The following is a 24206-nucleotide window of genomic DNA, read 5'->3' on the forward strand; positions in this document are numbered from 1 at the left end:
AAAGGGTGGGTTTAAGGAGGACGGAGCCAGGCTCTTGTCAATGGTTCCCAGCGACAGGACAAGGGGCAATGGGCACAAGCTAGAACATAGGAAGTTCCGTTCAAATACACGGAAAAACTTCTTTACAGTGAGGGTGACAGAGCACTGGAACAGGCTGCCCAGGGAGGTTGTGGAGTCCCCTTCTCTGGAGATTTTCAAGACCCGCCTGGATGCAGCCCTGAGGGATGTGCTTTAGGCAACCCTGCTCTAACAGGGGAGTTGGACTAGATGATCTCTAGAGGTCCCTTCCAACTCTGAAGATTCCGTGATTCCGTGATCCTCTAATGAGTGTGGCTAGTTTAGAAATACTATTTAAAGTCTCTCCATTAAAAATGCTAACTGCAGTTATTACTTTAGTCTTTCCATTTTCTCTAACTTATTGCAATCCTGGAAAATGCTGTAAGGTTTCTAATTTTTAGTATATATTTATATAAAGTGTTTTTTTTCCTAATAATTTTGATTGTAAATTTGTTATTACAATTATTTTTGTCTTGGAATTTTATTAATTTTAATTGAGTTACATATGGCAAACACTTGTAAACCCATCATTCACACTATTCATTCTTGAAGACGTAAAAAAATAATTTTAAATCCCACTGCACAGAACATTTTCCTAGTCTTCTATTTGTTAGACAATGCACAGCTTTTTCAAAGGCACAGATTTTGTCATCCTTCTTCCTTTTAGTGAGACCAGTCAAGGATCTTAAGAATTCACCCAAATCTCACTGGCAGGACTCATAAGAGCTTTTCAAATTTTAGTAGGAACACTCAAACCATTCAAGGATTGAGAAGCCTATTTTGTATAAATCTACACTTAATCAACTTACCATTAAAATATGCGAAGATACCATGTCTTACAGAAGCAATCTTAATGCTACAATAGTTCAATGCCTAAAACATTTAAAATGGGTGAGTTTACATATATCACAAGTTTATTTGCCAAACCTACAGATTTCCCCAAATCCTAGACCAATTAACCTATAAAAAAGCAAAATATCATGAGACTAGTATTAGCTAGAAGACTTTTATTAGACAGAGAAGATTTTTATTTTGATTTAAAAAATGAAAGTTAGTTAGGATTTAGTAGAGTAAAGCTAATTACAGCCCTGAGTATAAATGTGCTATCTCCAGTCCATAGTCACTGTCACAGAAGCCTAAATGCCATACTAGTGGTTAAACAACCTTTTTGAAGTTAAGATTTGAAATATCATATTTAAGCCTAAATCTAAAGGAACAATTTGCCTAAATCTAAAGGCAAAATTTGCCATAAATGTTTATCAAGAGAATTCAGATTGTGCATCCAGGTATTCTGGACCAAACATTGCCTATTTAAAAAGGGTATTATTATCAGGGTTTTCTAAAATGCTCTAAATATTGCAGTATCCATGTCTCCCGTAATGCCACAACTGAAATCAAAACAGGCATCTAGTTTCATTTTTTTTCATTTTGCTGTAGCTTCATATGATTCTAGAGCATCACTAATTTGCATATTTTCATATAGCTTCGACTGAAATATCACAAGGAATATATATATCTAGGGATTCTGTAATTTTAATTGAAATTGCACTTATTTTAGAGACAATCTCATGTTAGCTTTTTAATGTCAGTTCTGTATGGCTAGGTAACATTTACATCTATTTGGCATTTTCTATTTTAAAATAGCTTTTTATACCTTCCAACTGGCCACAAATATTCAATTTGCCTCCAAAAATTCCTTCCTCTTTCTTGCTATTGCAGATCAACTTTAAACGTTTGACTTTTTACTTTTCTCTCTCTTCCATCTAAGAACTCTTTAGAAATTTTGAAAGAATTAAAGAAGTAACTTAATGCCACTTAATGTGATGTTAAGTCCTTTTAATAGTAGAGAAACTAACGTACACATAGGGTAACTTTCCCATGATTTATTCATGAGATCACTAAAAAAATATGGATTAAAGTCAATAGCTTTTATTTTATATGGTGTAACTTAATCATAGATTATCTTCACAAACAGCTTTCTTTAGCTACCTTTTAATAAAGATAATCCCTTTATTCAGAGCTTTTAATAAGCATTCTGTTACACTTGGCTCTGGAAATGTGTTAAGATTTTGAAGCTATTGATTCATTTCCTTGGCTCATCATCTGCCCTTGCCCACCTTTGCTTTAAATTGCAGAGACTGTTAATTTTGATCCCACCGTTTAATTATTTCCTTCTTGATGATTAAATTAATAATATTTTCCAAAACTGTTAAAAAGTAAAACTTTAGTGACAAATACAATGCATTGTGCACAAGGATTTTTAGACACCTGAAAAATTAACTGAATTATTATTCTACACCAATTTCTCAGAAGGAAGCAACACAAAAAGCCAAGCCATTTCTTGCATTTAAAAAACTGCAAAGAAGCCTCTCCCTGCTGTATACCAGAAGTCGGAAGAGCCCAGAAGGCAAAATCCAGTCCTTATAACAAATTTACTATTCATGTGAGCAATAAAGTGATTGGAAAAATAAGATTTATACAGACAACTTCAACCGGGGATATGAATGGTTATTGTAAGTTGTGATCACAGAAATTAAGCGGTGGGGTTATTTTAATTGGAAATACCAGGTAAAAGTGTACTAGATTCAAAACATACATGACTACATACAGAATACACATAATTATAGCTACAATCTAGCTGGCTTCAAAGGAGCATCTCTGGGTGTGGCTTAGCAATCAAGGGAGAAGGAGGACCAAGGAAGGAAACACAGACCTGAAACGTTTTCTCCCTTTTCTAAGGTAAATAATACAAAGGATTCTTAGTCTAGTTCATTGTTTTTTCTTATAGTCTTCTACTGCTGGCCACTGAACTGCCTATCTCTTTTACTAGGTCACATCTAAAGAATCCCCAACGCAACACGGAAGTTAGAGAAGGTCAGGAGGTCTACAGTTAACAAGTGTCATTTAAGAAGGACAGGCTGTTCCTCACCATAATCCTAACTGGAGTGTATATGACATTTTATATTTGAACAGGTATCAAAGAAGGACATAGGATAGAATTTCCTCAGTGTTTTGTTTTCATTTGGTGCAGACACAGATTATTAAAATAATGGAAAGGAAGAGAATGTAGATCACTGATCATTTGCTACTGCACAGGCTTTCCAACACTGATCACAGCTGGATCATTAGGAAGATACAAGAAAATAGACTACTGGTGGTATCACTTTAAGAATATTAAATAATATTTAATAAATTGAATATTACTTAACTATTATGCCTAAAGTCTAAGGGAAAAAAAAATAATCCTGAAAACCACCCCAAAACCAACCAAAACCTCCTTTAAATTTTGTGTTTGGCTGATGACTTGAAAAATGAAGTTTGCATTATCGTTTTCCACTATTTATTTTCTACTTAAGGCAAATGTCATAGCTGAAATCAAAATAAACAGTTTTTTTTTTCATTTTTACTGAGTCTCAGATTGTGCAGGATAACTAATAGCAATATTTCCTTATAAATTCTGCATTCATTGCATGAAATATATGAAGTTCCTTGTTTTGGGTGACATATTGTGTTCACTGGTTCCACAAGTTCAGTGTATATAAAATGAAAAGGTATTTACGTGTCTCTGTTTTAAATTTGTGTCAATTCAATGTCAATTTCTATTCCTTCTTTAAACTGAAACATTTAAAATGAGAAAAAGTAAATACATAGATCAGTTTTAATATTTTTGTCATCTTCATTATTTCGTATTTCTTTATTATGTCATTTCACACAGTGATATCCTCAGCTTTCAGGATAACTTTATGAAGGAGTATTTCCAAATTGCTGATATCTGTTACCCATAAGAGATTTGAAAGGTGGGTCTCAGCTATCTTTTTCAGTACTTTCTCCGTTTTCTAATGAGTAGAAATATGGTTTTATTTCAAGACAAAATGAAGAACTCATATTTTTCCACACATAAGGGGAAAAGTCCATATTTTCATTAGGAGCTAGATATTCTATTAATAAGACAAACACTTTTTAATGTAGAAATATTCAATATAATATAGATAACCAAATATATTTATACAACAGGTGCTGATATAATTCAAAACTTAAGTAAACAAACCAGAGCTAATATCCATCTGATGTGAAAATACCACATTTATTTTTAGAGGAATCTCTCTGAAATAGTTTTGTGGCGATTGAAATCTCCTCTTAAAACATAATGATTTCCATAAACCTGGATTTTTTATTATATGTGAAATATTTTTAACCACCCCTGGAAAGGAAAGGGGTGTTCTAGTGGATATAACCTTCCAGTGGTATTTGTTTTCCAGACTCCAAGCAAGCACCGGGGAATGCTCTCCCAGCTCCCCACAAGACCCGATTCCATACCCAGAAAATATGATCTCCATTACTTTTGAAGAAACATATTTTCCAGTCTAGCAATCTGAGGCTTTTTAAAGATGTTTTTTCACTGCCTACTGAGAGACTGTCGGTGGAAGACAGTGGTGGTTATGTTAATTTCAGCACAGTTACACGATGCAGATATATTCATATTCATATATTAAAAAAAGATAATCCAAAAAACTTTAAAAATGTAGGGATTGCTTAGAATAAAGAATATCATGACATGCAAAATCCAGCTGCACAGACAATGCAACGTACTGGGTTTTAATTTTATTTTTTCGGCATTCTCAATAACAATCCAATATGTTTTATAAAAGAACAATGATTATTTTCATATCCCAATCAGTGTAGACTTTTAAACTCATCTCTATCAATATCTGAGACTCAAGAATTGAAATAAGAGTGCCATAGGCAGCCCCACTTTTCCTGCTAACCTGTGGTGAACCTTTTAGAATTCATTCCCCTTTAGGACAAAACAATTATTTCTTGCTGCCATAAATTCCTAACAAGCCCCTTCTGTCCTCGGCTGTATGTAACAGGCTTGTGCTTATGCTAATTTGATGCTGTGGGATCATAACCCCCTACTGGTGCAACAAATTTTGAAGTGTTAACAAAATTACTTTAAGCATTGTAGAAAATGGAAAATAAAAGGCTGCTGTTTTCCAAATACATGTCATTCTTGAAAGTATGCTGTGGAATTCTTGGTGTGCGTATTCATCTAATATCGACTTATTTTTAACATAGTTATTCAATTTAATAAAAGGAACTCTGCAGGAATATAAAAACTAGCATTCCTCCTCTTGTATAGAAACAGAAGTTGCTTTTGTTTTCTTAGACAACTGAGGTTTACAGAGATTCTCCTACTTAAACTTTGCAAAGCTTGTGTTCACCCCTAAGGGAACTTACAGCCAGCTTAATGCTCACATTGTTACAAAATGAAGATACTCCAGGGACAAGACAATAAAACAAAGCCAAGCTTTCCTCCATTCCAAAAAATTTCTTCCCTATAATTCACTGATACAGGCCCAAATCAGTTTATAAGACTTTGGACTTTTTTAAATTACGAACTCCACACTTGTCTTGATTTAAATTGAAATAATGTAATAAATCAGTGTAATTATTTTTTCCCCCTTTTGTCCTTATAATGAAATGTATATATATAGTTGAAAAAGAATAAAATAAACTGAATGATGGTCAAGACAAGCTCCATCTGATCCAGAAATAGGTTATCTTTATGTAAAAAACAGACTATGAAAAACATAAGAATTTTGATGAACATATTTTTTCTTCTTTTCTTAAAAATTGCACAGTGTTTAAGAAAGCACAGAGAAGTAGTTCTAAGTGACAAGTACGGTGTTTCATTTTCTTCAGGAAATTGTACATTTGCTTTTTTTCCCCTTCTATTCTGGTACATGCTCTTAGGGAAGAAGTAAACATATAAATGGAGGTGCAATCCAAAGGGAATTGCAGGAGGAGCAATTTTATTTCGTCTGCACAGTTCTGTTAGCTTCATGTTGTTTATTATTGCCTTGATGTTGTTCATTACTTGCATTCTCCTGGCTCTTATCTTCTAACAGTAATCAAGACCTCTTCATACTGTCTCTAAAAGCTTATTAGAATAATAGATCAACAAAAGGGATTTATATACATGGATCTCACAAAGGTAGCCTTTCATGATTCTCTAACAAAAATTAAAGTAATTTTGTTATTTAATTATGAAATATGTAACCTCATTTTAGCCTTCTGTAGTGTGAAACTATTGAAGCTGACACTTCAATTGCGTTTACCCATGGGTTGATGAGCTCTGAGAGTTAAGCACATGCAACTATGAAAGTATAGGCATCTTCCCAAGTTCTTCATACCTAATTACTACAAGTAGGAAGTTTCCTCCAGAGAGGGACCACTTTCATTCTGTATCTGACAGATAGAAATTAGTTGCCTAATGGAATGGAATAGTTCTGCAAATTGAAGGAATTAAATAAGCTTTTTTTAATTTAGGTTTCTTTTAAATTAGATTTTAATTTGGATTCAAATGTGATGTTGGTGGCATAAGGGAGTTTATTTTGGATGTTTTCCGGTAAATTTATATTACCCTTTGCCCATATATCACGTATCTGTTGTCTTTTCGCTAATATTGACAAATACAGTGACTGATGATGAAGTACTCAACTAGCTGCATGTGACATCATGGACTAAGTACTACTAAAGTGACAAAGCCATCACAAATGAAAGAGAAGAAATTAATAAGCCTGATACTTACTATTTCCTGAACTTTTTTTCAGAAGGTTATAGTAACATATAACCCAAATATGTACAATATGATCATCTAAAAAAAATATATTCCTGCACAATAATATCATTGTTAATTCCTTTTGCTTTTGAGGCAGATTCCTGAGTTAATTATGATGCTGGAAAAGCTCATGACTACTGAGATATCACCTGTTTAAAACAAGATGTTGAAGCATAACTGGTATTCTTAATTTAATTTCAAATAATTGAAAAGCGAACTGTCAACTTATTTTTATTAACGGTTTTCTCTCTTATGCACTTTATTTTTATTTTCCTTCTAATGATTTTTGCATTTATCTATCCTGATAAACAAAGTTTGTGAATTCCAGTGTTTTGTCTTTTAATGTGTTAGCTTCTGACAATAAACCTTCAAGAGAAGGAGAACCACTTGCATGTTACCTAAAAAGTTTCTTCATTTCTTTTATTTTGGAAATTTGTTCTTATATCTGCAGGAAGAACTGACAGGAACCATATTTTTAAGTATTCAGTTCTGTTATAATCCTCTATTCAGTTCTGACTACAGTAACATATAATTTGTACTTTCCTGTCCTATTATGGCCTCTTCCAGGGAGCTTTTCCCCCTCATGTATCTTTTCTAACCACAACAAAATATTTAAATAAACCTTCCTAATCTGTGAGATATGAAGATGAAAGGAGGCAGTAATACACCCAGCATGGTCAGAGGAGGAAATTCTTTCAATGACATTTTGTTACACAGACTTTGTGGAGATACTTGGCAACATTTCTGACCAGCTTGGTTGGCAATATTTAGGGAATTAAAAGGTCTGGATTGTTCCTTAAAACAACTGTTTGACTTGGTTGGGAAATAACCCACTGTTTTCCACATCAGTAAACCAGCAGAGACTATAACTCTTCATACTGTAAAGCACCTTGACTTTCTGCTGATGTGTTTTCTGATGGTCAGAATACAGAGAAAAATAATCACCTTCGCGTTATTAAAGACATCTGAACAATATTACCTTTGCTCCAATCTTCTAAGCTTCTAAGATATGTCATCTACAGGGTTCTTTTATAAAAATTCAGGCTAAAACATATACTTCTGTTTCATTGTTTTGTTTTGTTCTGTTTTCATAGACATTGTAGACCAAGAAAATGAAAGGAGCAGGACAATTGCATTTGCACATAAACTCAGAATTGTCATTGAATCATTGTAGTGATACCAGATATCCCAGGAAACTGTTGGAATATGGAGATATTGCTATCTGTGCATTTCTGTTTATATGTTTTGGGACACAGAGTTTAGAATTAGAAAAGTCAAAAGAAAACTTTGTAAACTCCCCCAGGATTTGAACCACTAAATGAAGCTCTTCCTGGACAGTACTAATTTCCAGAAATTTCTTTTACGAAGTAGCCTGGTAAATAAGCACAAAATATAGGAATATATTTGCCTATGTTATTCTGGGAACTCCGGAGTCTCTTGAGAGCAGAAAATTAAAAGTAAAAAAGGAAAAGAAAACAGAATAAAAAATTAGACCTGGTGGAATATTTTCAGACACATAATCTAATATGAATTTGTGCCAAGACTGATAGACTGTGTGTCCTTGAGACAGGGAAATGAGAAATCTTTGGTTTTCCAAACATCACAAAGCAAACAGAGAGGTTTCTTCAGAATCCTTAATGAGAAAAAATTAACCAGCTTAAGTGCTGGAAGAGAATGAACTATCCAACAATTATTTTGCAAAGAGCAAATCAATTTTTAACTGTGGTAGCTCCTGATAGCAGAAAAAGAGGAAGCACATATTCTGTGAAAGAAAAAGTACCATTTCGTGACTTAAGCAGGCAGAACTAGAGGAGGAGGGTGTGAAAAAAAGATCTTTGTCTGAAGTCATAAGGCTAAAACACTTGGGGGTAAGTGAAGAAAGGAAATAACATGCCCTGAGGATGTTTACACCCAGTGAAAAAACATTAATGAAATGGGAAAATGAGGACAGGCAATGGAATATAAGATCTTATGTTCATGATTTAAGGTTCACCGACATGAAAGAATATACAGAAGAGGAACATTGCCATCAGAGGGTGGTTTAATTCCAACTCAACACCAGAGAGAAAACACCCCAACTTCTCCAAACAACTCACAAATCTCTTAACAACTTATTGGCAGGGCTGTAATTCCCTGTAAAACATCAAATGCAATATATAATCTTCCATACTAACTGGGATGGCCTAAAACAGTAAAACAGGTGAGTCATCTGTCACCCAGCCCAGTCAACACCTAGTCCTTCAACTTTCCTCCAAATCTAACAACTCTTAGAAAAGAAAGCTAAGAATAGTGATTTTGCCAGAGGGAAAACAGGAAATTGGCTTTTGGAATGATAATGCATAAAGAGATTTAACCCATTAATCTACTTTTCTTACTTAGCACTTTTTAAAAATTTCTTTTCAAGGAATTCAATAGATGCAACCCTACATTATAAAAGAGCTGTTAATTTATTTAATAGTAGACTTCTGTATACAAAGGTGACATTTAAAGGATTTATGAATTTTCCAAAAAAGCTGAGCTCAAATGACAGCATTTCAATGTGTATTTTGCATTAAAGTTATTTCAATATAGCTCTTTGAGTAATCAAAGGGAAAGAGAGCCTTGTTGCTCCAGACCTTCTGCTCCTTCTGCTGGGAAAGCACGGCACAGCTTGTCACAGAAATTATGACATCAAAGTATTCCAGAGTAACTGAAGTGCTTTTGAAAAAATGAAGAGTTTTGGATGTGATATCTCTTACATACTTTTTTTCTCAACAAGGACATTGCCAACAAACTGCCCTAACAAAACAAAATTGTACAGTCTGAAATACAGAAATCTTCATTTCCTATCAATTTCCATGTCTGTGCTACAGATGTTGAGGTTTGTGTAAAGAGGGGAGAAACATGGAAAGTACCTAACTACATAATATCTATACTGTATATGCATTGCAGAGTCCTTCAGGTATCTTCAAGCTGTGCCAAAAGCAGTGATGTGCTCTATGGCTTGTGGCACACTGCACTGCCCTGCATAAAATTAACGAACTTTTTTCCTGAACTAGTAACATGGGGGTTTATTTTTAACCATTTGGGCTATGCCTAGGAAAGCATGGGCTGCTTTCTTTTAGTACTGTTTCCTCAATTGCTCTTGCACAAATTTCAGCTCAAAAAAGATCACAGTAAACAGATATGAATTCTATCCAAACAGAGTGATGGATCCAATATCTTGGGACCTCAAAGGACTCTGTAGGTCCCTGGAAAAGAAGCACAGAAATCATCCATTTCTAATTTTGTTTAGCCCCATGGGTACTGTGGCTGGTGAACCAGGTCAGAACTGTTGAGAAATAATATTTCTATCTCGTTTTCATTTCCTTGGGACTATCAGATATCTTACTAGATCCAAATCATACTATAGTTTTTTCTCCTCAAGTCTACTCATTTTCACTTTAGTGTTTTCAAATTTTCAAAAGGGGACTTCCTAAAGTAGAAAGACTACACCACAACTTTTAACTAATACGATATCAAATTGCAGTGCAAATAACACTGTTTGCATGAAAACATTATTGTATTTCTGATTTTTTTAAACCTAGTTAAACAGGAAACTAGAGATGATGTTATGATAGTAGCACATAACCTAAATATTGAAATTTTCTGTAGTCATCAAAATATGTAATTTCTGCTTCTACTGCTTTTCTTTTAATAAATTTCTTCAAAAGCCTACTGAATTTAGGAAAAAAGTATATTTACAAACATGAAAAAGTATAGTTATAAATATTTTATATTTTTATATACACAAACTTTTAAAATGGCAATATTGTGTTGATCATATTATTTTCTCTTAGCATATTTTAATATATTTATTTATATCTTTATTTTGTTAAAGTAAAGAGAAATTGGGCTCCTTTAGGCATTCTTGGTTGCAAACAATGTTATTAACTGTAATAGAAAAGAAAATGGTAAGAATAATTTGCTTTGGAGATAGAAGGCAACATTTTTGGCAGGTTTTTTTTTCTTTGTTCTTTTTACTAATTAGGGAAATTTTTCATTTCTCCATTCAGATTGGGCAACGAGAGCATTTTTGTTTTAGTTGATGAGTCATTTACAACATTGGACTACTTTAAGACCAAAGATTTTGACATAGTATTCGTGAAGTTATTGCAATGCCACAATATTTTGATAAACTGTAACAGGGTCACTGGGGACCTAAGGAAAATAAATTGATATTTAGCTAATAAATTGAGCTCTTAGAAATGATCTGACTTGCAGATTTAAGTAGCTTTATGTGAAAATAAAAAGTACTATAGGGCATGGTGAAGATAAGGATCTCTGGACCCTTGCTGGATGATAGCTGCTGCTCATTATTTTCTGTCCAGCAAGAGGATTGTAAGCCGTACTGATAACTAGCTACTAGGAATATTGGAATTTCATGATTTTTTTTTTTTTTCTGGTAATGACATAAGAACATTGACTTTGCCCAAAGCAAAATGTTACTTCTAATAAATATTTTAGCATGACTGATTGGTTCTGGGGTCCTCAGTAGAAGAAAGACAGGGATCTATTACAGCAGGTCCAGAGGAGGGCCACAAAAATGATCAGAGGGCTGTAATACCTCTCCTATGAAGAAAGGCTGAAGGAGTTGGAGTTGTTTAGCTTGGAGAAGAGAAGGCTCCAGCGAGACCTTATTGTGGCCTTTCAATACTTAGAGGCTTTCTGGAACTCTAATTATTATTCCTAATTCTTGTTTGTTTGAGAGTGTTTGAGTCAAAGGATGATGATGCTACATAACAGGGCTGATGAACTGTATAAGTTTTCAAGACTATCTTGAAAATCTAATTTTTAATGCCTCTATTAGATTGCATTTTTTAATTTAAATAACTTTAAAACACTTATCCAATGCATGCATTCAGTGACAAAAATAAAGCATCCACACCAATAGGTGCAAAAATAAACAGGTTTAGCAGGTAAAAAAAAAAAATGTATGAAAGAAAACAACTTTGTTGAAATTGTAGAACAGACTGAGTATCAAAACACTCAGCAAATTATTACCAGTCATGGCCTTCATATGATTTCTGAAATGAAAAACAAGACTTGCTGGAAAGTATTTGTAACAAACAGTTTTATCAAGTGTATTTTTGACTTTATGAGCCAAGTTTCTGCCCAAAGCAAAGTTTCATGGCTACGTTAAGCACCTGAAAATAGACGGTTTATAAAAGGTAGTGTTATCTGAGCTTCCACTCCAGTAGTGCAAAGAGCCTTAATATGACACATTTTATGGATTTTAAGTGAAACCTGTACTTTACCACACGGCATTGTGTCATCAGACTTCTGTTCACGGAACTATGTTAAAATAACTAAATCGTGAAAGAGTTCTATGTCCTGCAATAATGCTTGCTTACACAGTCCCTTCCCACCCTGAGAAAAATGCAAGCACACTTTTCTTCTCACATACCGTACACATGATTCATACAAAAATTCAATCATGCTCAATTAACACTCAAAATTTTCCAATAATTATGCTGAAGGCAGCACCAGCACACAAAAAATGATAAGGGAGCCAGGGACTAAGCTGTGCATAAATTCACTAATAAAAGAAAAGGTCACGGGCTGATATTACTGAAATTTGATTAGATTTCAGATCCATGTGTTAGAAATCAATGCTTTTTTGGCTTCAGCTTTTCTGCTCTGGAGTCAGCCACTCTCTGGGGCCCTGCGTCTAATCAGAGGCTGTACCAGTGTTACATCCTCTCCTGGGCATGAAGACGGTAAGAAATGAGAGCGGCTTTACAGGTTAGGACAGACAGGCTTTGCCATTCCTGCTGCTGCGCGGTTTGGGGAGCTGAAAGGGAAAAACTGCAGCTGCAGCTGTGAAGTAACTGTCACGTTGGTCAATGCCCACAGGAAAGGTAAAGCCAGTGACGGGGGTTTTGCAACTCTTTGATAGCTTCCAGTAGCAATCTAGTCAAACCAGGACGAGTCCACAAAGGGCTCTTCACATAGACACTGCTGCAGAGTGGTTACAAATATGGGAGCTACAGCCTGAATTTAATCCCACAACTGAAAAACACAAAAGGCTCCTGAAACAGGCTTCAGATATATGGTGTTCCTATAATGTGAAAACTGACAGATAACAGGAAATAATGAAAGCTTCCTAACTCTCTGCTGATCCATATGTTGTTCTGGGCATGAGTGGAAGTCTGTCAACTCCCGATGCCCCACTTCTGTTTGCCTCTGCATGTTCAACCAAACAATTAAACAGATTGTCAGATGTACGGCACTGAAGTAACAGCTTTTCATGGAAGAAGAAAGCAAATGCTCTGATGAAAAAAATGTAAATATGAAAAAAAAATTAGCTTCCAATTGTAATTACTTCTGACTTGCACCATCAAAAGAATGTGTTATATCAATACAAAATTGATGAGGTAGAAGAGAGGATTAGGCCTATAAAATTCAGAAAAATTCATCAATTAGAGAACAAAAATCAAGGAGAAATACTTCCTTGCAGTCAAAACATCATCTGTTTCTCCAAGACTGCCTTACATTGCTAAATGATCATAATTGACTAATTGACATGTAAGCCCTGAAGCAGAAAGGCTTGGAGGTAAGAGATGAACTGCAGTTCCCGTTTTGGGAGATGGAAAGAGCATCTATCACAGACAGGATACAAAAAGTATATATTTATTATGGCACGCATGAAAGAAATAAAGAAAACTGCAAAAGGCAGTATAGAAAAGCAGTCTCTTTTTGTGGTTAGAATTTAAAGGTGAAGTGGGTTTTGGTCAGATAGTTCCTTATCCCAGGGGTTGACTTTCTGTTGACTGATTTCTGGTCAGACATTGCAGAAGTGGACCAAACTCTTGAATTAATTGATATAGCCTTTGGAACCTAATGTACAGCTACAGCAAGACGCTGCGTTGTAGAAACAAGAAGCTGTGGTGTTTGTCCAACTAGTACGAGCATGATAAAAAGAATTGTTTTTCTGACAGACATTTCCTTTGTTTTTATTTGGTTTATAAAGGATGATAGGAAAAAGCATATTTTTGGAGAAATTTTCTGGGATTCACTAATGAACCACTAGCAGCTTTAACTCCGTGTTTGACTATATGAAGGCAATATAGAAAATTAATCAAGTTAAACAGCAAAGTTGCAACCATTGGACAACACTAACTGTTAAGAATAGTCCTTGCTTTTTTTCAAAAGGCACTGCTTTTCCTCTCTGCATTATCTACTGAAATACATCAGACAATTTTCTCTCTTCTTAAGGCAAAATTGCATCAACAGCCTCAGAATGTTTCTAGAATAAATGGATAAGAAAGCTTCAAGCTACTTGGAGACATGCTTTAGATAAAGACACCTTTGCATGTTATAATGGCTCAATCATACAAGGAATACCCTTATTTTAGTTATTCTATGAGATTTTGCAGACCAAGGTTCCACTTTAGTTGTCTAATTCTAACTTTAAACTAGTGGTGCCATCTGGGACTCATGATTTAACAAAAAACTTTTAAAATTTTACACACCTTAGCTTGGTAAGATGATCAAAGAACTAAAAAAAAAAAAAAGATAAGAAAAGAAAAATATAAACAGAGGGAAAAATAACGTTTATATTTACAGTAAAGAACAACAGAATAACATTGTATGGAAAATGAAATAATTTAAAAACCCAAATGCAATAACATTAAAAACTTCAATGTATTCTTTCCGTTCCTTGTGTAAAAGCTTTAAAGGCTCACTGCAGCTCTTTAATTCTCCATACTGTACAGAATAAACTGCTGGAACTTGAACATCTACTACATGATTTCTGACTTGGCTAATTTTTTCTGACTAAGATCAACTCCTTACAGAGCCAGCTTTACAGTTCTTTAGTCAATACCAGGCTAGAATTTATCAATATTCTTCAACTGATGCATAACTGATTATTAATGTAAACAACTATTTTAATGCTTTTCAAAGCCAGTCTCCTTAGATTTACCTTTTTTCTGTGTGTTGACTACTCCATTACATTATTTCTATTAAGGATATATATTTTTTTTTTTAATCAGACTCTTGCCTAAGGAGGTATTAACTAGTGCAGACATAGAGCTGGTATGATTTTAGAAGAGAGATATTTTTTCTTTGGATTTTTTGGTGACAGACAGAAAGGCAAAACCATCACTTGTCTTGCTGGGTTGTTGCCTGCAATATCATTTAAATTTCTGACAATACATTCACAGAGATGTATTATGTTCAGTGGGAGAACTTCATCAAACCATGCCTTCTGTTTTGTTATTTAAAACTCTGATGTCAAAGAACAGGAAAGAATAAATGATCCCTCAGCAAAATTGTGATATTTGTTTGCTGTGTCTACCTGATATGTTGGTCAAACAAATACGTATTTACTAATGCTTTTTTTATATACACAATATGTATTAGCCCAGTAGAGTTATGAGGTATTTGCACCGACTTTGAGTTTTCGGAAAACTTTTCTGGATGTTCGGGATCAGGACTTGAAGCATCACCCCTGCTCTTGTACTGAAGTGCACCTGGAGCACAACCTACAAATCTCTTGATTCTTTGATGATGATTTGGCATGTATTTGGATGGCAAAACTAAGGCTAAAAACTTTAATGCAGGGACACCTCAGAGGAATTCAAGCAACAGGCTGCTGGATTTCATGGCAGGCTGGAGAAACTATGGAAAGGTTTATGTTCTACAGGATAGATAGTTCATTGCAACCTACGTAACTGTCCTAGAAAAGAATAAGGTATTTTCACTTAAAACACAAACATTTGCCCATGTCTATTTTAAATAAAGTGGTCAAAGGTAGAAGAGCAACGACATTTCTTTTTCACAATTTACATACTATTTTGATTTTGTTATTTTAAGGTTGCTTTCAAACCCTAAGCTGCTGGTGTGGACTTTTAAAAACAGTCTTTTAAGAGGAAAGATACATTGTTAAATATATTTCTCCCTTGACATATAAAAAAAATCCAATGTTATTGCTCCAGCTGCAGACTCTGATTAGTAGGAGAGTTCAAGGATAGGCTACAGATATTCATTGAAAGCCCAAAAGTTATTGTCTGTGGTCAAATTGGACATAAAACTCCCTGGCTGAGCCCTGTCTCAGGTCAGCCTCCACTGAGTCTTCTATAGCTTTAAGTATCAGCAGAACCCACCATAGTAAGAGTCCAAAGCAAAATCCACTTCAGTCTTTCAGGATGGCTCCTGCTTGTGATGGAAAATCCTGCTGGTTCAGACATGTAGCTTGCCTGCATGCACCTAAAATGAACAGAAGAATATCCACTATAAACCATGTTGTCACCACCTTCAAACTACACTTTTTCTATTTTTACTATTATATCTATATTTTACTATTAGCAAACACTTGCTGTAATCATTTCCTTCACGTTTGCTTCCTGAACAGCTTTCACGTGTTCCTGACTTTCACCAATGTTTCCTTTATCAATCACTGGATGTTTTTTAAAAGTTCGCTTACTGCTTAAAGATCAGAGGTGAAAAAATCGCAAAAAAAATATCAAAAATATGCAAAGCACTCATAACTTTAAGATGCTCTTTTCCAAACACAGATTGACTTTTCTCACTTATGTGTCCTCCTGTCCTATATGCTGCATGTTATACTGTCCCTGGGTAGATTGCAAAAAAGGTTGGCTTAGGAAACATTATAAATCAGGATTAACTGTAACAGTTTTCAGCACTGAACAAGCCTTCTGCTGTTTATGGACAAGATAGGGATTATACCTAGAGAATACTACCTAAAATCAGGTAGCATTCAAGTACTGTCTTAAGTACTATCCTAAGGATTGCTAGAAGCCTTATACCTCCATCGGTGAAAATGGAGAGAGATGTAATGTAAGTACATAAAATTAATCTTTAAACAAAATTAAAATATAATCTAGAGTAAAAGAAAAAATGTATTCTGTTATTCATCCCTTATGTTCCCAATAAACATAATGGTATTAAGCCAGGGGTAAATTGGGCCCATTATTTTTTATCCACACCATCTAGTTAGTATTATACTTTGAGGATATTTGCATATTTCCTTTCTAAGTATGCAATCAAATGCAAAATTCTAGAATACCATGAAGTACTCAACATAATTTGGCATCATTCTAAAGTAGCATATAATGCAGTTTTGGGTGTGGCAACTAAAATAAGTAGAATGAAAGTTATACAGGCATGGCTTTGTAAAACAGCTGTCATGCACTCGGCCATATACAAAAATCAGTTACAATGAACAATGAATAAGGCAAAGCCATGTTTATGTTAATGCAGACCAGCAGCTATTACAAAGGTTAGGAGTAAAGGTTGAGAGCACAGTAAGAATAACTCTTTAAGCTCAGTTATACTGACTGTTCTTAAAGTACGTTCATGCTTTGGGTTTATCAAGCTGTACTTTGCCTATATTGACTCTGCATCTGTCCTCTTTCTCCTCCTATGATGCTCCCTGGGACTCTGCACTGGTGCTGTGGAATCATGATGTGGCACAGTGACAGATGGAGATGCTACTTTAGTTTAATCTCAACATATAAGGAGCTCTTAAGGAAGAGTACCTTGTTATTTACAGTGCAGCACTTTTCATACACTAAGGGTAACAGCAGCTAACTCTTGATCTCCTGACCAAACTGTTTGCTTGAGGACAGAGATGGTCTCCGCAGAAAGCAGATGGCTATGCAAATAATATTTTGGATACTGATAAATAAGTTTGGTTTTTTTTTCAATGGCCTCTCTCCTTCCTATTCAGAAGCTTTATCCCATTCCTTACAGGCAGCAGCTACTTCCATGACTTCCAAACACAGCTTGGAATTACAGCATCCAGTGGCTATACAAGCCCCATAACATAGGTTAGTCTCGCTCTAGGAGGCGGTGCTGGTTTTCCTGAATTCAGATAGGCATATTGTTCACCACAACTAAACATTGCTTCTCACAGGACAAACTATTTCCCACAAACCTGTCATCAGACTGTCAATTATAGCGATTACAGTTTAAACAGGAATTGGAAAAACCTGCCTCCATTGCATCCCTAAATAAGGATGTAAATGTCAGTTGTTATTTCCATAATTTCTTTCCTCTTGGTTTGAGAGCACTGGTATGATATTGCATTTAAACTGTAACTTCACACACTCTGCAAAAGATCCTTGCTTGAGGTAATTCAGCTCACCTCAGTTGAAGATAATATTTCTCTGATGATTTACTGGACGTTCTGTCCCAAAGTCACACTAATTTAAACTGTGGAGAAAATTACTATATTATCCCAGAGGAAGCCAGGAGACAGGCCTCATCTCTGGAATTTATTTCAAAATAAAATATAAAGCAGTTTAACAGCAGCATAAACTCTTTATCATTTTCCTTTCAGCAATATTTTTAAAAAAAAATCCTTTTGTTAGTTCTTTTCCACACAGAGTCTTCCTGTGTGCAGATATAAGATGCTAAGGATGGAGATGTTGATGTGTAACGGCATATGCATTTAATTCCACCTTGCTAGGTGTGGTAAATCTTAGCTTGAACCAGACACAGAACTACAGACAAGGTATTCAGCTCTTGGGACTCCTTTAGATCACTTAATTCATGCCTGTTTAACTTCTTCGTGTCTGTTTTATATGAAAATTAATCACACACCACAGTTATAATATATATTGAAAATCTTGTTAGAAACACTCCGTACAGTACTACGCTCCCACAGATACACACATTGTTTTGCTTCCCCATACAAAAGTCTATTTCATTCAGTCAGTCCCTTGGTATTTCTACTTTTGTGGAGTCTCCATATAGGAAAAAATACATACAGTTGCATATGCAATAAGCTATATATTCCTACACATTCAAGTGTATTTTACTTTTTTAAAATAATTATTACATGGAAGAGAAATACATTTCTATAACTTTTCTCTTTTATCTTTTAAATAGTTTCATTTACCACCCCACAGATACCATTAGCAAATTAGGGCATTTTTACATGCAACTTAAGCAAACATCAGCCTGAAAATACTAATTTAGAAGGGACCATAACACTACAAATAATTAAAAATCTAGAAATTACAAATGATTCAAAATCTAGAACTATTTCTACTCACGTTTGACTCCTGTCCTTAAACTTTATTTCCCAATAGCAATACATTTTGATGACACACATGTAGTCTGAACCATTAAATCCTTTATTTTAATCACCTGTATACGTATTGATGAATGACCAAGTGCTTTGTTGTTTTTTTTTTTATTTTCATTCTCTTTAAGAATGAAATTCTAATCACAACTTTGAAGAAGAACCTCAAATGCACTTGATAGATTGTTTGACATTACAGACAATGAATGGATGTTAAAGACCCACACTAAATATCCTGTGGCATAAGAAAATAATAGCAGTAGATATGACAGAAAGCAAACAGATCACAAATTACAACAGTTTTTCAATTTTCATGACAACTAAAATCTTGGAAATTTGGCTAAAAGAGGTTCATTCCTTAATAGCCCACACCCAGTGGTTTGAGGAGTGAGAAATGCAGATTCAGTCCACTGTTCTTCTAAACCAAAGAACACAGACCCATACTCTGGTATCCTCTTGTGGTAAGGGCACAGGTCTAGTTCTCTTTCCTTTCTCCCCTTTACTGTTATTTATTTATAAATAAAGGTTGATTCATTCAAAAACAGACTTGTGTGAGAGACTGAAGAAGAAACCTGAGCTAGAAGTTGTTTCATTCTGTGCCACTGTCCTTTCTGTCTGCTCTTGCTGTTCTCTATTTCCCATTCCCTATTCCCCTGAAAGGGTCTATTGTGGATCTGACAGCTTCTCCTTGAAATCAGTCTGTTTCTAGAGAAAGTGATCATTAGAGCAAAGTAGTCACCTGGGAGAAGGAAGGCATCATCTGTAGTGTTAATTGAACTGTAATGAATTATTGCTGAGTGACTCAGTAAATGAGAAGTGATGTATTTTGCTGGAAAAACTGTTTGACTAACTTTGCTCAAAAGTCTAAGAATTAAGGTAGGAATTCTTTTTTCTTAATTATCTGTACACTTATCATGCTAAATACACATACTGTTTTAAACATCTGGATCCAAAAATGTATCGCTTTGTGACTTCAAAGGCTAGTTAACTTGTTCTAAAATATTTTTTCTGAGCATAACTTGAATCTATTATTAAAACAATCTTTAACACTCAAAGAGAACAGCTCCTCTGAGGATATCATTCTTATACAAGCAAACATCCCTTCACAGTTCAAAGTCAGTTTCTAGTCACTTACAAGCTAAGACAAAGAATACCTTCTGCTACAAAATTCCATGAGGGCACTTCTCACCCTGGGTCATTACCATTCACAAACCGCTTGCTTGCACAAACTCGGTGTAATGCACTCTGTGGGCTTGAAGCAGCTGTCAGCATTTGCGAAGGAACGCAGGGAAGGGCAAAGCACTGGGTGCCGGCAACAGCTCCACAAATGCTGGATCGGCTGCCTCCTCCAACACCACTCCGCGTGGACTCCTTTGCACAGCAAACTTTACTGTCATTTTGCTAAAGGGGCAGGATAGTCCATAATTATCCATAGAAATAGTTCTTTTTCTTTTTCTTTTTTTTTTTTTTACCTAAAGAATGCCTTCCATGGGAAATGAGTGACCAAAGTCATTTCTTTGCAGGGAAAGGGATTTCATCGCTTTTCATTTTCCTGGTAGGGGCACCCTACGCTAGCAGAATTAGGTTTGATTTGTTTCAATGTTTTCCATTGTAAAACATACTTATTTATTTATTTATTATACAGAACTATTGGGCTCTTTTTGTTGTCAAAGTTGATCATAAAATTCTTCCACCCTCTGAAATACCTACAGCACTGTTGTGTGCTAAGCCCTTCCTTCTTTGTAACAAAGTCAGTCCTTAATGCCCATCTTATCTCTGGTCTTTTCTTGTACCTCAGTCCCTTCTTTCTACTTCATAATTGCACCATGCCATAGACCTCTGTGTGAAGAGATAAGGAACATGAATAAACACCAAACACTAGGAAAGCTAATGAACATTTCCAAATCTCTTAAAAAAAAAAACAAACAAAAAAAACCCAAGAAAACAAAACCCCAAAACCTGCCAATTTTCATTTATTTTCAGCTGTTGCCTGATAGATCTTCATAAAGATTACTTTCACATGGCAGGAGAGGATTTATGTATTTTCTGGATTGTAAGATGATTTAATTCTGATGGCTTTAAAGAGAAATAATCTTTCAGTTTGAATCTCACTTTTTTTCCTCTAGTAGCTGGCGACCAGAGTGCCTAAAACAGACACCCCTCTTTATTATTGTCGAAATTCAAAGAAATCAATACATATTTTTGCAACATCAACTAGAAAATTTCATCAGAAGGGTTGGGAAAGTCCAAAAGTGACTTACCTTGATGCCTATCCAGAAAGTAGGAACCTAAAAGCTTTCAGCTAAATGCTTTTCCCTATTGCTGATGTTTTGCAAGGCAATGAGCAGTGAAAAGGAAAATAATAAATCTTTTGGCTCTTTTGCATGCCTGTTTTGTAAGCTTTAATTATTCTAGTACTACAGTTAAATCTCTAATAATATATATATGCCCTAATGAATCAGCTAAGCTCTTAGGAATTGGCTTTTAGGGAAGCAGAATGCTGTAAATCTCTGTCATGTACTGTATGTATAATAAAAATAAACCATAAACCCCTTCTGTTTAGTGCTACTAACAGTAGCAACCCTAGAAGGGGTGCAGATGAAATGGGGTCATGGTCTCCACCCAATGATTATCAGAAGCAGCTAGCTGTGGAAGGGAGCGCATGAGCGGCAGTTAGGGAAGGCAGCAGCAGGCAGTGCTCCCACCACGCGTTAGGAGTTGCGGAGAGTATTGTACTTACCTGAGCCATAATGCCTCCTTGAGTGCCTGCTGGAGCACTGCAAATCCACACCATCCACAGCGTGGACCGGTACCTTGAAGGCTCAGTTGAGCCCTTACCGATTTCTAGAGGCATTAAATTGAAAAGGGAGTTAAAAAAAAAAAAAAAGAGTTCCAGACTTTTGGTGTTGACTTGCTTAAAAAATGAATGGTTTAAAAAAGCCCCCAGGGAGAGGCAGGCTTCAAAGTCAGACAAGATGCTTTCCAAAAAAGTGTGATGAACAAAAACATTGCTTCGTTGACTAGATCTCTCCTTGTGCACTGGAAATGCTGCAGATCTGTTAAATGACAAAGTTTGGTCACCCCAAGTCTTACGTCATAAGGAATAAACTATGACAATCTCCAGGGGAAAGAAAGAAAAAGAAAAAAAAAAGAAAAAAAAAAGAGAGAAGAATAAAAAAGATGTTTCTGTGAACCAAAGACTGCACAAAGATTTTTCACAAGTGAAGACATAAAGGGATCTGAAGCAAACAAGTGGAGTTTTTTCTTTATGGAAAAAGTATTGGCAGAAGTTTATATGCAAAATATGAGCTTGCAGTGATGACAGAATGCCACTCCGAAAAACAGAGTTCTGGTTTTAAATAAATCACTGGTAGCTGATCCTTGCTTTTTGGTCCAGTTGGGCAAGCAAAGTCTGTCTTCATCACACATAATGAAAAATTTAACATAATCTGTTGCTGCCTATTAAACTATAAAAGATCACTGGTCCTATGATTTTTTTTTTTCTGATGTGTAACACACATGAGCCATTGAACAGATGCTGAAGTTACCCTTTCCTAACTTTCATGAACAATTTTGCTGTATTTAGTTCAGGTTGGGTTCTTTATAACCAGAAACCCAACCCTCAATGCACTCAAAACTTCCTTAAAAACCTTGCCATTTGAAACTGTTCCTTATCATTTAAAAATTATGAACATGTTTTGACAAAAAAAATTATTGTTTTCAAAATAGAAAATATGGTTTAAAAAAATTCAAAAGGCAATGCACTGAATACCACAGGTATGACTTCTGAACGAAACATAGTTATTGCACAAGTATTTCTACAGTTGAGTAAACTATTCCATGAACTGCAGTCTTCCATTAAACAAAGCATTTTTTCAACACGTACCACTCACAGCAAGAATCTCTTGCCTACTACTACCTTATAATAAAAATTTACCACACAGGAATGGCCACGTTCCTCACACAGAACAATTATGGTTCTTTTTTCTGGCTTAGTTTGTACACAGGTAGCTAAAAACTAAAATTAAAAAACCCATCTAAATGAAGTTGTGTATACACAATAAGGGTGAGCAAAATGATTTGGAAGTAAATATTGCTTATCTAATTTGCATATGACACAAATATTGGTGGTATGATAAATGAGGAGTGCAAAATGATTGAGTGCGTTTGTTAAACAAAGTCTTTCAAAAGAAGAATGTTTTAATTTAACAAAATGCAAACCGATATAGAAAGGAAAAAACAGCTCCAGTTCTGAATCCAGAATGGTGGTTAAGGGAGGGGCCCCCCAGCAGGAGAGAAAAGCCCTTAAAGGTTAGTGGGGATCTGAGAAGAAATTAATGTGCCTACTTAATGATGATTTGTGGTGGGGAAGTCTAACATAACCCCTGGTAGGATAAACGGAAATCCCAAATAACAGTGGGAGAATGACCATGAGGATGATTTAAGAGACACTCAAATACGAAGTATGTTTCAGTGCCAATATGCTGAAAAAATGGCAAGAAAAAAATCCTCTAGCCATGGTCCCAAAAGCAGGACAGAATTTTTACGATATAGTGGTTACAATACAACGGTTGTTGCAGGGAGACTTTTATCTACTGTGCATTGTCTTCATGGACCAAGTTAGGTTTGCCTTAATCAGGAAACAGCCAAAGAGTTATTTTTTTTGCGTGCACCTGGGCACCAACCGACTGGATTTCCATGATGTGAACTATGACTTTCTGCTAGTGACCATTCTGCTGTAGCATGAGCTCCAGTATCCTCCTCCAAAGCCATCTTAGATTTATGATTAGACTGCACGTCTAATCATGGTCTCTCAGGAGTAGAGTAAGAATGAAGAAATAAATGAAGTTTCTCCAAAACCAGAAAGCCATGGCATTCTGCACTTGGATGCTGACTCAAGCAATCTAGTCACAGATTTTCTTATACAGTGTGCTATTTAAAAAAAAAAAAAAAAAAAAAAAAAAAGGATAAAAAGAGGAAAGAAAAAGAAAACCGATGAAAAAGAAAACCGATAAAAAAGAAAAACTTTGCTGCCTGTTCTTTCTGGTGCCCTGATAAGTGATAACCACAGACTTAATGTGACCTACCAGCTTTGGCTAACTGTTGCCTAAGTATCTTGTGTCCTGTACAGAGGGAACATCTGTGTCAGCCTGCCCTGCCCAGTTCTCTGCTTATACCCATTTTTGCTACTAACTCACCATGGGGACAATGAAAAGCCCAAGGCCACCTCTGTATGCCCTAAGCAAGTGGGGAATGGATAGCTGAGCTGGGACTGGAACTTGATCCTTTCACACTGAAAAAAATTGATCTTTCAAGGGGGACAAAAGATGTGTGGAGAATATATTATTCTCAAAAATGTGTGTTATATATTCACATACATGTTTGGCAGTCAAAGCTTTTTTGGCAAGCATTGAGAAAGAGGTTATTTAATTTTAATAAAAGATTTGTACAGGC

This window comes from Rissa tridactyla, chromosome 2 (genome assembly GCF_028500815.1).
Source record: "Rissa tridactyla isolate bRisTri1 chromosome 2, bRisTri1.patW.cur.20221130, whole genome shotgun sequence".
Lineage (NCBI taxonomy): Eukaryota > Metazoa > Chordata > Aves > Charadriiformes > Laridae > Rissa > Rissa tridactyla.